At 39.6% G+C, this 15,538-nt stretch overlaps 1 protein-coding gene and 1 long non-coding RNA gene across 5 annotated transcripts in view; one reads left to right on the top strand and one right to left on the bottom strand.

The window, feature by feature from the left end:
• The window catches only part of LARGE1 (LARGE xylosyl- and glucuronyltransferase 1), a 603,451-nt gene that overhangs the window by 324,941 nt on the left and 262,972 nt on the right, over positions 1 to 15,538 (top strand). The gene's annotated exons all lie outside the window — the stretch shown is intronic.
• Positions 1 to 15,538, bottom strand: part of LOC309641222 — a 551,394-nt gene that overhangs the window by 204,404 nt on the left and 331,452 nt on the right. The window lies entirely within an intron of this gene.

Raw genomic sequence — 15,538 nt, forward strand, 5'->3', positions numbered from 1 at the left:
ATCCTCTATGTCTGTGAGTCTGTTTCTGTTTTGTAGATAGGTTCATTTGTGCCAAGGGAGAGGGAGTTGGAGGAGGGAAGGATTAGGAGTTTGGGGTTAGCAGATGTAAACTATTACATATAAGATGGATAAACAACAAGGTCCTACTGTATAGCACAGGGAACTGTATTCAATATCCTGTGATAAACCATATGGAAAAGAATATTAAAAAAAAAGAATGTCTATATGTGTATAACTGAGTCACTTTGCTGTACAGCAAAGATTGGCATAGCACTGTAAATCAAGTATACTTCAATTAAAAAAATTTAAAAAAACAAAAACAAACTTTTAAATGGGAGGTTCAGAATACTTGGAAATTAGGAGAGGGTGAAGAATTTCTCTAAATGCTTATTTAATCCAAAAGGAAATAAAAACTAAAATTATAGCCTACTCTGAAAATAGCAAAAGAAGGACATTTCACTGTAAAGTTTATGGCATGTGCCCAAAGCTGTCACTGGAGATGTTTTAATAGCCTTTAGTGCTTTCATTACTCAAAAACAAAGACGATGATAAATGAATCTCACATTCCACTTGGTAATTTAGACAAGAACGGTGGTGTGGACCTGAGGAAAGCAGAAGGGAAATAAAGTTAACAGCAGAAGTCCATGAAGTAAGAAAAATGAAAAACAGAAAACTAAAATTAAAATTTTGAAAGCTGGTTCTGTGTATAAGAAAATGGCAAACATCTGGCAAATCTAATAATGAACAATAGAGAAAATATTAATAAGCTAAAGAGTAAAGATATAGTATGCAACAATACACATAGAAAATGATAATAGCAATAATAGCCAACATTTATTTGGTATTTATCACATACCAGATACAGTTGTAAGCATTTAATGTGGATTATCTCATTTAATTCTCACAATGACCCTTTAAAACTAGTGCTATCATGATCCCATTTTGCAGATGTGGAACCTGAGACTAGAGACAATTTGGCCAGGATATTTGGGTTAGAAAGGGGTGGAAACAGGAAGGAAGCCCTTCAGCTGGTTGTGGGTCTGGGTTTTAACCCTACACATAACACTGTAAAATCCCAGGCTGATTTGTGAAATCAGTGAGGTGTAATCCTGTGTTTGCCTGAAATAATGTTTGCATTTATTGCTGCCAATCGCCTGAGGCACTGTCAGCCCTAATTACTTTGAATTAACTTCTCTGAGGTTTGTCAGGTCTGACAGGTAGCCTGAGTTGAGAGCACACACCATTGTATGGTCCAGCTTCAAGGTATTGTACTAATTCTCAAGATTCCCTCCCCACAACCAGCCACAGTTAGTCATCAAGCTAAAGACTGGTGTGTTTCCTGGCTTTTCTCTTCTGGATGGTGGAGTTTATTTCTAGATTACCTTTATTCAGAGAGTAAAGAATTTGGGGTCCTAATTTTCTTCAGATGTCTTCTCTCTGACTCCTTATTAAGCCAGACCACGATCCTTATCTTCTCTCTCCTGTACCCCACCCATGGTAATGAAAGCAGAAGTTCAAGGGCTGCTTCCCTCAGGGCAATGCTTGGGGTCAGGAATTACTTATAGTCTAATTTTCCAACTTTTATTTGCTTTTTTTTTTAAATACATTAATTTGATCATGTTGCCTCTGTTTTTTTTGTTTGTTTTTTTCAATTTATTTATTATTTATTTATCTATTCATGGCTGTGTTGGGTCTTCATTTCTGTGCGAGGGCTTTCTCTAGTTGTGGCAAGCGGGGGCCACTCTTCATCGCGGTGCGAGGGCCTCTCACTATCACGGCCTCTCTTGTTGCGGAGCACAGGCTCCAGACGTGCAGGCTCAGTAGTTGTGGCTCACGGGCCCAGCTGCTCTACGGCATGTGGGAACTTCCCAGACCAGGGCTCGAACCCGTGTCCCCTGCATTGGCAGGCAGATTCTCAACCACTGCGCCACCAGGGACGCCCCCTTTTATTTGCTTTTAATGTTTGTAGTTTTGCTTTCATGCCAACTTATGTTTTATTCATATAATATATATAAACTATACATATAATTATATGTATTAAATACATAATTGTATATGCATAGGTATTATATATTTATAATATAGATCTTAATATATACTGTATATATAAGGTCTATATAATATGCATATAATATGTATATATTGTGTAAAATATATATGTAAATACATGTATGTTTGTGTATTAAATTGTATACATATCTCCCATTGAAAGGGGTTTTGGGTTATCTAGTTCGCCATGTTACCTGTAACGTCTTCCCTCCCCATCTATCATTTAGAGCTCAGGTTAATCTCAAGGACACTGTTCTTCACCCACCATTCTATTAATGTTTGTGTTCCCCTCCTAATTAGGCTGTCATGCCACTCTGTGCTTCCTTTGTCATAACGCTCGTCATTGTATAATTATCTGTTAAACATCTTCCTTATATAATTATTTGTTAAATACCTTCAAGGCCTAAGTGTTGGTTATAAGTGTGACTCGTCCCCTACGATGTGAAGTTCGCTGGATGGTCTTGCCCACCCCATCCCTGTTGTTAGCATAGTGCTTGCGCAGAATTGACTCTCAGTAAACATTCGGGTGAAGGAGTCTTGATAGCACTGCTGAGGCTTTTCCTCCACGCAGCAGGGAAGAGTCCCAGCATCAGTTACTTCTCTCTGCTCTAAATATGAAAAGGAAAGAGTGATGTCTTACGTTTTGGTATTTATCAACCCTTGCTTGAGGAAGAATTAGCAACCTATAGAGAAAGAACAGATTATGCAGCAAAGGGTGTTATTGTGAAGATTGCGAATTTGGGAAAAGATCAGACAGAGTATCGTCAGATACAAAAAATGAATTTTGGATTGATTAAAGAGTTAAGTTTAAAACAGAACATTAAACAAAACTGGGAGAAAACTATGAACACTTTCATCTAAGAGTGAGGAAAATGTGCATATACCCAAGGGAAATGGGAAAAAAAATTGTCAAGGAAAAAGTCTACCAGATTTGACTAATTAAAATGGGGAAAAAAAGGGAAAAATTCTGAATGTCAATCAGCTATTGAAACAAAATTAAATGGCAAGTGATATGTTGGGAAAATTATACTTTAAACAAACATAGCAGATAACATATATAAAGGGCTCTCACAAATCAATAGGAAAAATAAATAGACCAATGGAAAACGGGTAAAGGATAAGCATAAAGGAATTCACAAAATAAAATAAGCAAATGGTTTAAAATATATATATATATAGAGAGAGAGAGTAATACAGCAATATCACTAACTATTCAAAGCAACAGGAAGTAAGATTTTTATATATAAAGGGCAAAGACTTTAAAAAAGGTATCACCTAATACTGGCAAATATCCCTTGGAACCAACTCTCATGAAAGTGTCTGTTATAAATGAATGTCAGAATAGTCTTTCTTTTTAATAGTTTGGCAGTACTTATCAAGATTCTTTAAGAATATATACAAGCTGTGAGTCAATTTCCAAGTACGTTTGGAGTTCATTGTGTGGGTACAAAGGAGAACTCTCACTTATCTCTTCTTTAACTTATGGTGGAAACAGAAGAGCTGTTTTGAAGATTGGACTGCAAGAACAAGAAAACTCAAATTCAGAGATCACCACCATCAGTGTTTTATTTTTTGGAAAATTAGCAAAGGAGTGTGGTAAAGTTTTCTATGAAGGGGACACCATTGCAGTGGCTGGATTTGTTGTTTTGTCAGCATCTTCATCTACAAACAGAGATAGTAAACTTTGCTAATTTTTGAAAGCATCTGAGGACTTCGAATCAACTGTTTATGTTTATGTTAGGTCTGTAAGAGATTTTTCTACAGAATCAATGTCTTTGGTTCGAGCCACACACTATGTATATACACCCCTGAATCAGCTTAGGAGTGGCATTATTGTCCATGTCTATGGTGTTGTGAAGTTCTTTTTGCCTCCATACCTAAGCAAAGGAACTGCCGTGTGGCTGACAGGGTCTTGGTGCTCTGGCCAGGTGTCAGGTCTGAGCCTCTGAGGTGGGAGAGCCAAGTTCAGAACATTGGACCACCAGAGACCTCCCAGCCCCATGTACTATCGTTCGGCAAGAGCTCTTCCAGAGATCTCTGTCTCAACGCTAAGACCCAGCTCCACTCAACGACCAGCAAGCTCCAGTGCTGGACACCCCATGCCAAAGAGCTAGCAAGACAGGAATCCAACCCCACACATTAGCAGAGAGGCTTCCTAAAATCATAAGTTCACAGACACTCCAAAACACCACCGGACATGGTCCTGTCCACCAGAAAGACAAGATCCAGCCTCATCCATGAGGACATAGGCACCAGTCCACTACACCAAGAAGCCTACACAACCCACTGAACCAGCCTTACCCACTGGGGGCAGACGCCAAAAACAACGGGAACTACGAACCTGCAGCCTGCAATAAGGAGATCACAAACAAAGTGATTACGCAAAATGAGAAGACAGAGAAATATGCAGCAGGTGAAGGAGCAAAGTAAAAACCAACCAAAGTAAAAAACAAGACCAAACAAATACACAGGAAATAGGCAGTCTACCTGAAAAAGAATTCAGAGAAGTGATAGTAAAGATGATCCAAAAACTTGGAAACAGAATGGAGAAAATGAAAGAAACATTTAACAAGGACCTAGAAGAACTAAACAGCAAACACGGTGATGTACAACACAATAAATGAAATTAAAAATTCTCTAGAAGGAATCAGTAGCAGAATAACTGAGGCAGAAGAAAGGATAAGTGACCTGGAAGATAAAATAGTGGAAATAACTACCACAGAGCAGAATAAAGAAAAAAGAATGAAAGGAATTGAGGACAGTCTCAGAGTTCTCTGGGACAACATTAAACGCACCAACATTTGAATTATAGGGATCCCAGAAGAAGAAGACAAAAAGAAAGGGACTGAGAAAATATTTGAAGAGATTATAGTTGAAAACTTCCGTAATATGGGAAAGGGAATAGTCAAGTCCAGAAAGCGCAGAGAGTCCATACAGGATAAATCCAAGAGGAAACACGCCAAGACACATATTAATCAAACTATCAAAAATTAAATACAAAGAAAACATATTAAAAGCAGCAAGGGAAAAGCAACAAATAATATACAAGGGAATCCCCATATGGTTAACAGCTGATCTTGCAGCAGAAACTCTGCAAACCAGAAGGCAGTGGCAGGAAGTATTTAAAGTGATGAAAGGGAAAAACCTACAACCAAGATTACTCTACCCAGCAAGGATCTCATTCAGATTTGACAGAGAAATTAAAACCTTTACAGAGAAGCAAAAGCTAAGAGAATTCAGCGCCACCAAACCAGCTTTACAACAAATGCTAAAGGAACTTCTCTAGGCAGGAAACACAAGAGGAGGAAAAGACCTACAATAACAAACCCAAAACAATTAAGAAAATGGTAATAGGAACATACATATCGACAATTACCTTAAATGTAAATGGATTAAATGCTCCAACCAAAAGACATAGACTGGCTGAATGGATACAAAAACAAGACCCGTATATATGCTGCCTACATGAGACCCACTTCAGACCTAGGGACACACACAGACTGAAAGTGAGGGGATGGAAAAAGATATTCCATGCAAATGGAAATCAAAAGAAAGCTAGAGTAGCGATTTTCATATCAGACAAAATAGACTTGAAAATAAAGACTATTACAAGAGACAAAGAAGGACACTGCATAATGATCAAGGGATCGATCCAAGGAGAAGATATAACAATTGTAAATATTTATGCACCCAACATAGGAGCACCTTAATACTTAAGGCAAATGCTAACAGCCATAAAAGGGGAAATCGACAGTAACACAATAATAGTACGGGACTTTAACACCCCACTTTCACCAATGGACAGATCATCCAAAATGAAAATAAATAAGGAAACACAAGCTTTAAGTGACACATTAAACAAGATGGACTTAACTGAAATTTATAGGACATTCCATCCAAAAGCAGTAGAATACCCTTTCTTCTCAAGTGCTTATGGAACCTTCTCCAGAATAGATCATATCTTGGGTCACAAGTCAAGTCTTGGTAAATTTAAGAAAATAGAAATTGTATCAAGTATCTTTTCCGACCACAATGCTATGAAACTAGATATCAATTACAGGAAAAAATCTGTAACAAATACAACCACATGGAGGCTAAACAGTACATTACTAAATAACCAAGAGATCACTGAAAAAGTCAAAGAGGAAATCAAAAAATACCTACAAACTAATGACAATGAAAAGACAATGACCCAAAACCTATGGGATGCAGCAAAAGCGGTTCTATGAGAGAAGTTTATAGCAATACAGTCCAACCTCAAGAAACAAGAAACATCTTAGTAAACAACCTAACCTTACACCTAAAGCAATTAGAGAAGGAAGAACAAAAAAAACCCCAAATTTAGCAGAAGGAAAAAAAATCATAAAAATCAGATCAGTAATAAATGAAAAAGAAATGAAGGAAGCCATAGCAAAAATCAATAAAACTAAAAGCTGGTTCTTTGAGAAGATAAACAAAATTGATAAACCATTAGCCAGACTCATCAAGCAAAAAAGGGAAAAGACTCAAATCAACAGAATTAGAAATGAAAAAGGAGAAGTAACAACTGACACTGCAGAAATACAAAGGATCATGAGAGATTACTACATGCAACTATATGCCAATAAAATGGACAACCTGGAAGAAATGCAGAGATTCTTAGAAAAGCACAACCTTCTGAGAGTGAACCAGGAAAAAATAGAAAATATAAACAGACCAATCACAAGCACTGAAATTGAGACTATGATTAAAAATCTTCCAACAAACAAAAGCCCAGGACCAGATGACTTCACAGGCAAATTCTGTCAAATATTTAGGGAAGAGCTAACACATATCCTTCTCAAACTCTTCCAAAATATAGCAGGGGAAGGAACACTCCCAAACTCATTCTACGAGGCCACCATCACCCTGATACCAAAACCAGACAAAGATGTCACAAAGAAAGAAAACTACAAGCCAATATCACTGATGAACATAGATGCAAATATCCTCAACAAAATACCAGCAAACAGAATCCAACAGCACATTAAAAGGATCATACACCATAATCAAGTGGGATTTATCCCAGGAATGCAAGGATTCTTCAATATATGCAAATCAATCAATGTGATACACCATATTAACGTATTGAAGGAGAAAAACCATATGATCATCTCAATCGATGCAGAAAAAGCTTTCAACAAAATTCAACACCCATTTATGATAAAAACCCTCTGGAAAATAGGCATAGGGGGAACTTACCTCAACATAATAAAGGCCATATATGACAAACCCACAGCCAATATTGTTCTCAATGGTGAAACACTGAAACCATTTCCACTAAGATCAGGAACAAGACAAGGTTGCCCACTCTCATCATTGTTATTCAACATAGTTGTGGAAGTTTTAACCACATCAATCAGAGATGAAAAAGAAATAAAAGGAATCCAAATCAGAAAAGAAGTAAAACTGTTACTGTTTGCAGATGGCATGATACTATACATAGAGAATCCTAAAGAAGTTACCAGAAAACTACTAGAGTTAATCAATGAATTTGGTAGAGTTGAAGGATACAAAATTAATGCACAGAAATCTCTTGCATTCCTATACACTAATGATGAAAAATCTGAAAGAGAAATTAAGGAAACACTCTCATTTACCATTGCAACATAAAGAATAAAATACCTAGGAATAAACCTACCTAAGGAGACAAGAGACCTGTATGCAGAAAAGTATAAGACACTGATGAAAGAAATTAAAGGTGATACAGACAGATGGAGAGATATACCATGTACTTGGATTGGAAGAATCAACATTCTGAAAATGACTATAGTACCCAAAGCAATCTTCAGATTCAATGCAATCCCTATCAAACTACCAATGGCATTTTTCATAGAACTAGAACAAAAAGTTTCACAATATGTATGGAAACACAAAATACCCTGAATAGCCAAAGCGTTCTTGAGAAAGAAAAACGGAGCTGGAGGAATCAGGCTCCCTGACTTCAGACTATACTACAAAGCTATACTAATCAAGACAGCATGGTACTGGCACAAAAACAGAAATATAGATCAATGGAACAGGATTGAAAACCCAGAGATAAACCCACGCACATATGGTCACCTTATCTTTGAAAGAGGAAGCAAGAATATACAATGGAGAAAAGACAGCCTTTTCAATAAGTGGTACTGGGAAAACTGGACAGCTACATGTAAAAGAATGAAATTAGAACATTCCCTAATTCCATACACAAAAATAAAGTCAGAATGGATTAACAACCTAAATGTAAGGCCAGACACTACAAAACTCATAGAGGAAAACATAGGCAGAACACTCTATGACATAAATCACAGCAAGATCCTTTTTGATCTACCTCCTAGAGAAATGGAAATAAAAACAAAAATAAACAAATGGGACCTAATGAAACTTAAACGCTTTTGCACAATAAACACGACGAAAAGACAACCCTCAGAATAGGAGAAAATATTTGCAAATGAAGCAACTGACAAAGGATTAATCTCCAAAATTTACAAGAAGCTCATGCAGCTCAATATTAAAAAAACAACCCAATCCAAAAATGGGCAGAAGACCTAAATAGACGTTTCTCCAAAGAAGATATACAGATTGCCAACAAACACATGAAAGGATGCTCAACATCACTAATCATTAGAGAAATGCAAATCAAAACTACAATGAGGTATCACCTCACACCGGTCAGAATGGCCATCATCAAAAAATCTAGAAACAATAAATGCTGGAGAGGGTGTGGAGAAAGGGAACCGTTTTGTTGGTGGGAATGTAAGTTTATGCAGCCGCTATGGAGTACAGTATGGAGGTTCCTTAAAAAATTAAAGATAGAACTACCATTCGACCCAGCAATCTCCCTACTGGGCATATACCCTGAGAAAACCATAATTCAAAAAGAGTCATGTACCACAATGTTCATTGCAGCTCTATTTACAATAGCCAGGACATGGAAGCAACCTAAGTGTCCATAGACAGGTGAATGGATAAAGAAGATGTGGCACATATATCCAATGGAATATTACTCAGCCATAAAAAGAAACGAAATTGAGTTATTTGTAGTGAGGTGGATGGGCCTAGAGTGTGTCATACAGAGCGAAGTACGTCAGAAAGAGAAAAACAAATACTGTACGCTAACACATGTATATGGAATCAAAAAAAAAAATGGTTCTGAAGAACCTAGGGGCAGGACAGGAATTAAGACACAGACGTAGAGAATGGACTTGAGGACACGAGGAGGGGGAAAGGTAAGCTGTGACGAAGTGAGAGAGTGGCATGAACATATATACACTACCAAATGTAAAATAGCTAGCTAGTGGGAAGCAGCTGCATAGCACAGGGAGATCAGCTCGGTGCTCTGTGTCCACCTAGAGGGGTGGGATAGGGAGGGTGGGAGGGAGACGCAAGAGGAGGGAGATACGGGGATGTATGTATATGTGTAGGTGATTCACTTCATTATAAAGCAGAAACTAACACACCATTGTAAAGCAATTATACTCCAATAAAGATGTTAAAAAATATATAAATAAAAATAAAATAAAATAGATAGCTAGTGAGAAGCAGCTACATAGCATAGGGAGATCAGCTCTGTGCTTTGTGACCACCCAGAGGGTTGGGATGCAGAGGGTGCAAGGGAGACGCAAAAGGGAGGGGATATGGGGATATATGTATACATATAGCTGATTCACTTTGTTATACAGCAGAAACTAATACAAATTGTAAAGCAATTATACTCCAATAAAGATGTTAAAAAGAAAAAGACATGCACCCCAATGTTCATTGCAGCACGATTTACAATAGGCAGGTCATGGAAGCAACCTGAATGCCCATCGACAGATGAATGGATAAAGAAGATGTGGCACATATATACAATGGAATATTACTCGGGCATAAAAAGGAACGAATTTGGGTCATTTGTTGAGATGTGGATGGACCTAGAGACTGTCATACAAAGTGAAGTAAGTCAGAAAGAGAAAAACAGATATCGTATTTTAACTCATATATGTGGAATCTAGAAGAATGGTACAGATGAACTGGTTTTCAAGGCAGAAATAGAGACACAGATGTAGAGAACAAATGTATGGACACCAAGGGGGGAAAGCTGGGGTGAGGGTGGTGGTGTGATGAATTGGGAGATCGGGGTTGACATATATACACTAATATGTATAAAATAAATAAGAACCTGCTGTATAAAAAATAAATAAATTAAATTTTAAATAATATATATGATCTGTATGATGTAGAAATTTGTGGTCATACAGAAACAGAGTCTAAGAATCTCATTTTGGTGTTGTTTGTTTACCAGTAGCAAATGTTAGACACAACTTCAATCCCTACGGTGGCGGAAGGGTGGAGACATTACAGTATATCCTCACAATGGCACATTTGAAGCTTTTTAAAAATTACTCATTTTAATAAGATTTTTATTGAATGTTACTTGAATAAGTGAAAAGGGAAAATACTTGCGTTGTGATATTAAGTTATAATAAACAAAGACCCAGAGCTACTTCTCCTCAAATTTAAAGTCATCTATATATGTAATAAAATTATTGTAAAAGGAAGAACATAAGGTAACATTAAATAGGTCCCCTCTGGGTACAGGAAATCTAGTTCTCTTTGTTGTTGCATTTTACCAAAATTGTGTAGTAGCACAGTTTTTTAAAAAACACATTTTTCCTTCTGAAAGAAAGGAGGGAAAGAGGGAGAAAAGGAAAGAGAAGATAGTGACCTGAAGCAGATAGGGAACCGGAAGAGAAGCCTTGTTCTCCCAGCGTGAATGGCAGCGTGGCGTGTTCACGGGTATAAGAACACACTCACTCTGGGGTCTAGCCTGTCTGCGTGGGAGTCGTGGCTGTCCGGAGTGTGCCCATTTTTGCAAGAGGGGCTTGCAGGTGAGAAGCTGGCTGGAGGGGCACCCAAGAGTTTCTTGGGGCTTTATGTCCATTGGCGAGTCCACCCTTTTCACTTAGATCATATCTGAGGTGTCTTTGTGGGACAGATCCGGAGCCTAATGTGGAGAAAGGTCATCAGGAACCCACCTCACAGCCTTTTGTGCGGCCCCAGTGACACTTGCTTTATTTGTGTGGTCATAATATCATTGGTCCATCTATTCTAGACTTACCATTTTAGACCATGACAGACAGTTCCCAAAGAGAAGGTATAGAAGTGTTTTGGTTAAAATACAAGTGTTTTGGTTCCTAGTCTTTGACATGATGATCTGATATCAGTTAGATTGCTTTTGGTGCACGTGGGGGGAAAAAAAGACCCCAGTAAAGATGACTTAACCTATTTCTCACAGCAAGAAGCCCAGTGGTTGGCAGTTGCATGCAAGTTGGTAGTCATGTTGGGGATTCTCTTGGGCTCCTCACGGTCACAGTGGTCATTGCCAATCCAGTAGCCATCTCCTCACAGGATAGCGGGAAGGAAAAAGAGAAGCCTTATTCCTCTCTATCAGGGAAGGAATCTTCTCCCCCATATCTCCCAGCAGACTTCTCCTCAGCTGCATTGGCCACGATCGTGTCCTTTGCCCCCTCATGTCTACAGAGGAGACTGGGCAAGTGAGGGCTTCTGTGTGTCTTATGTGTGTATCTGTGTCTGTTGCTCTCCCCTTACTTTCTTTAATCTGTGATTTCTGAGTTAACTAGTTTGGAGTTTGGGTTGGCTAACTTTGTTGGGATTTTCTGAGGCACTTAGTCTGTAAGTGCCTTATGGAAGTTCCCAGTCCCTCTAAGACCAAGGTGGATCAACTGCCAGTAGTTTCCATTTTCTTAGCAGCACAGGGCAACTGGCTGGCTGGGGAAAGCTGACGCTAACTCTAATTAATAGGGAGCTGAATTCTCACCTAATTAAGAGGAAACAACTCAGGTCTGTACCTGTGTACAAATCAATCAGTAGGTAAGGATTTGCTGAATACACAGTATTCCAGGAGAATTCAGATGTAGAAAAGGCAATGCCTTTTCCAAGAATTTAGTGGAAACTAAAGAAATAGGGAACAGTGCAATACCAATCAGTTACCAGGCGGATAGGCAGGGAAGGCTTCCCAGGAGAGATGGGACTTGGCACTGGGCCTTGGGAGCTGGTGTGATTTCCACAAATGAAAGGCGGCATTCCCCGTGCTAGGTACCTCATCATCAGAAACAGGTGTAGAGCTTTTTATCTTGCCCTATGAATTAATGATAGCTTTCATTGCCTGAAGAAGAGAATAGCTTTCCCTGAGCAGAACTCCTTTGCCTGCTTATGATCTGCTGGGCTTAGCTGTAAAACTTAATACCCTATCATTGCAGTTTTTCTGTCAGAAAAGAAAGAAATGCATTTCTTTTTTTTTTTTTTTGAAGTGCATTTCTTTTATCTGCCTGGCACTTCTTTCTATTTTTCACTTATGAAGTCTACACCTTTTGATAGTAGAAACACCTAATAAACCAGTACTAAACTGTCTCCAAGGGCTGCTCAGGATGGCCCTAGGGGAGTGGAAATTGGATTATTTTACCTCTGGTCTTCACTGTCCAAATAGTCAATATGTCTACATTTGAATTAAAAGCAAATGGAATGTCTACTGTATGCAGAATATCTTGGAAAGCACTAGGGGAGTTTCCGAGGTAAAAACTGTGAACCTACCACAGAGGATACAAAGGATGCCCATATAGAGGAGATAGATACATGTGTGCCAGAGTGTATTACCCACAGAGTAAATAAGGTGTAGAGAAGCATGCTTAGTAGCGGATGAGCGTGGACCTAACTGGCCTCACATTTGGAAAACTGAACTTTCATTTTATAGTGTGCAGAGTCCATTTTAAAACCAGTTTCCCTGCCCTATTCAGTGGGTCTGAGGGCAGAAGAGGCAGCTGGGTGGGATAGGCGTTTTTTGAATTCCTGCCTGAGGTTCTGTTTCTCTTATTTATTAGATAATGTGCAACAGAAAGCCAGCTCTTGCCCCGTGGGGCATTGCTGAAATGAACAAGTAAGTCCAAGATCCTGATATTAAGGGTCTCAGGTCCAGAGACCTAGTGACAATATGGGCAGTATGTCTTGGCAGATGAGTAGAAAATCAGGAAAGAATAGAGTTGGCGCATCTGCTCCAGACTTACCATTGTGTGCCATGGCAGTTCCCCCAAAAGAAAGCACAGAAGTATTTTTGTTAAAAGCTGCCTCCGTAGACTGCCTTCATCCCCTCCAGGTGACTGCCTTGAAAGGCAGATGGGTTTTAACAGCAGACTTGACAGGATTTGGACCCGTTGGATATAGCAGTAGAGGGAGAGAGGGATCAAGTTCAACTCCTAGAATTCTGGAACAAGCTGGTGGGTGTGTGGTGGTATTGTCTAAGTTGGGGGAAACTGAGGAAGCAATAGGCTTTAGTGGGAAACGCAAGAGTTCTGTCTGTCATCTAGACTTCCACTTAGAGGTGGTAGGTTCGGAGTTTACTATATGGGACTGGGAGCTGTCCAGAATAAAGACGTTCTCATGCTTAATGTGACTTCCCCCGCCCCCTACATAATTGCCTAGTGCAGGATTAGCTGATGCACAAGCGTGCCTTTCTCTAGGGGTCCTGCTACAAGGTGAGCACTGTTTAGGGGACAGCTAGGTCCATCCAGCTATGGACATCCTGCGGCTCTGATCCAGCAGAAGGAATCTACTCACCCCCTTTCGGGTAGGGCCAGCATGAGTGTGCTCTTGACCTAGTGACATTAACATCTGGGGCTCCGGTACAGGGGAGCCTGAACTTCGGTGCAAGCATTTAGAAGATTGCTAATCAACAGCAGGTGCCCGGCACCTGGAGCTTAGAGTCCTTGGTTCAGTGTGAAGTTGAGTTTAGGATGAGGCTCACCTGGTTGGCTGACGAGGCACTGAGCCTGGTGGAAAAGTGGAATCCCTCTTGCCTGGGAGTAGGGCATCCGTGGGCCCGGAGAGTTCATTGCTGCCAAGCCAAGAGAGACTTTTCCTTGAATCCACTCCTGGACAGTCTTGCTTGTCTCATCTTTGCATTCTTTCATTTGTAAGCCTCATTTAATTCTCCTTCTTACTTATGGAGTTGTCATTTTTTCTTCCTGTAAGTCAGGATGCTGACGACTTTAAACCCTCACCTCTTTCTTCAGAGGCAGTTCCTTAACTCTGGATAATGCAGAACTTTCCAGTAGGTCAAAACTAAACAAAACGTGTACTCTTGTACCAGGATCAAATCAAGATCGTGCTGTTCATCCACACACAGTTTTCTGAGTCTTCGCTAAAGCTTCCAGGCAAGGCGCCTCAGCTGTTGATGTTCTGGGCCAGATGACTCTTCATTGTGGGGTCTTCCTGTCTGATGATGTGTGACGTCATCCCTGGCATCTACCCACTAGATGCCAGTAGCACCCTTCCCCTCGTGGTGTGACAACCAAAAATGTCTCCAAGCATTACCAAACACCCTTTAGGGGGGAAATTCGCCCCTGGTTGAGAACCACTGCATTAGAATCTGAAAAAATTAAGGGTGACTCCACTGTTTAGACAAGCCCTGACTGACCTGTGATGCTCTGGAAGGCAGTGAGATGGAAAATTCAAGTCACTAAGTCAGAGACCAGCCAAACGGATTTATGTCGTGTTATTCCCAGTCACGTGAAACGTAAGCAACATCCAGACGTTCCTTACTGGACACCTGACCTGTGGGCCCCACGGTGATATCCATTCATAACTCTCTGACCTCACTTGGGACACCAAGGGGCCAGATCCTGTTTGGTCCCTAACTGAAACACGGAAAGCAAGCCAGAATTATTTCTAAACAAGGATAACTTGGAGTAGGAAACTTGTAAACATTTAAAATTTTCACCCCATGTTGCACCATGTCACTAACTCGATTTTGGCAAAAGGTGCATATAGGTGTTAATGTGTGAGTTTTCTTGCTTAAGAACAGTAGACGGGACTTCACAGTCTATAAATTCTGTCTGCCTTCCGTGATCGAGTCACAGCATTCCATGGGGGCGTCAGAAGGCCCTGGGCTTCAGAAAAGTGATTTTCCTGAAGGTCGGGAGAGGTGAGTTTCAACCCTACCATTTACTAGCTGTGCGACTTGGAACAATGATGTTTCGAAGTTTTATAGTTTCCTGTATGTAAAATGGAGATATGAATTCCTTCCTTGCTTAATTCACGGAATGTTTTCAAGAATCAAATGAAATAAAAGATGTGAAGCTGCATTGTAAACTAGCAAATGCCCTGCATCCATGATTATTATTACTGTCATCATTCCTATTATCATTTTTGAAAGATGGACATCTTTAGAAACTGACCTGTTAAATATCCTTTTATATACTCAACTCCCTTGGCTAAAAACTTATCTAACTAGGATATTTTCATTGGATTTAACCACTCAGCCAGGCTGAATTCAAGAACCCCAGTGGGTTTTAAATCTGCTCACTACTGGCTAAATAAGATGTTTGAAGAGAAAATAGCAAGTGGTGATCAACATCTTATTCACAGGCATAATAGCATTGCTGAAACTCCCCTTTCTCATCCCCTATTGTTATTAATATGGTGTTATTAC

This window comes from Balaenoptera physalus, assembly GCF_965194825.1.
Source record: "Balaenoptera physalus genome assembly, chromosome: 13".
NCBI lineage: Eukaryota > Metazoa > Chordata > Mammalia > Artiodactyla > Balaenopteridae > Balaenoptera > Balaenoptera physalus.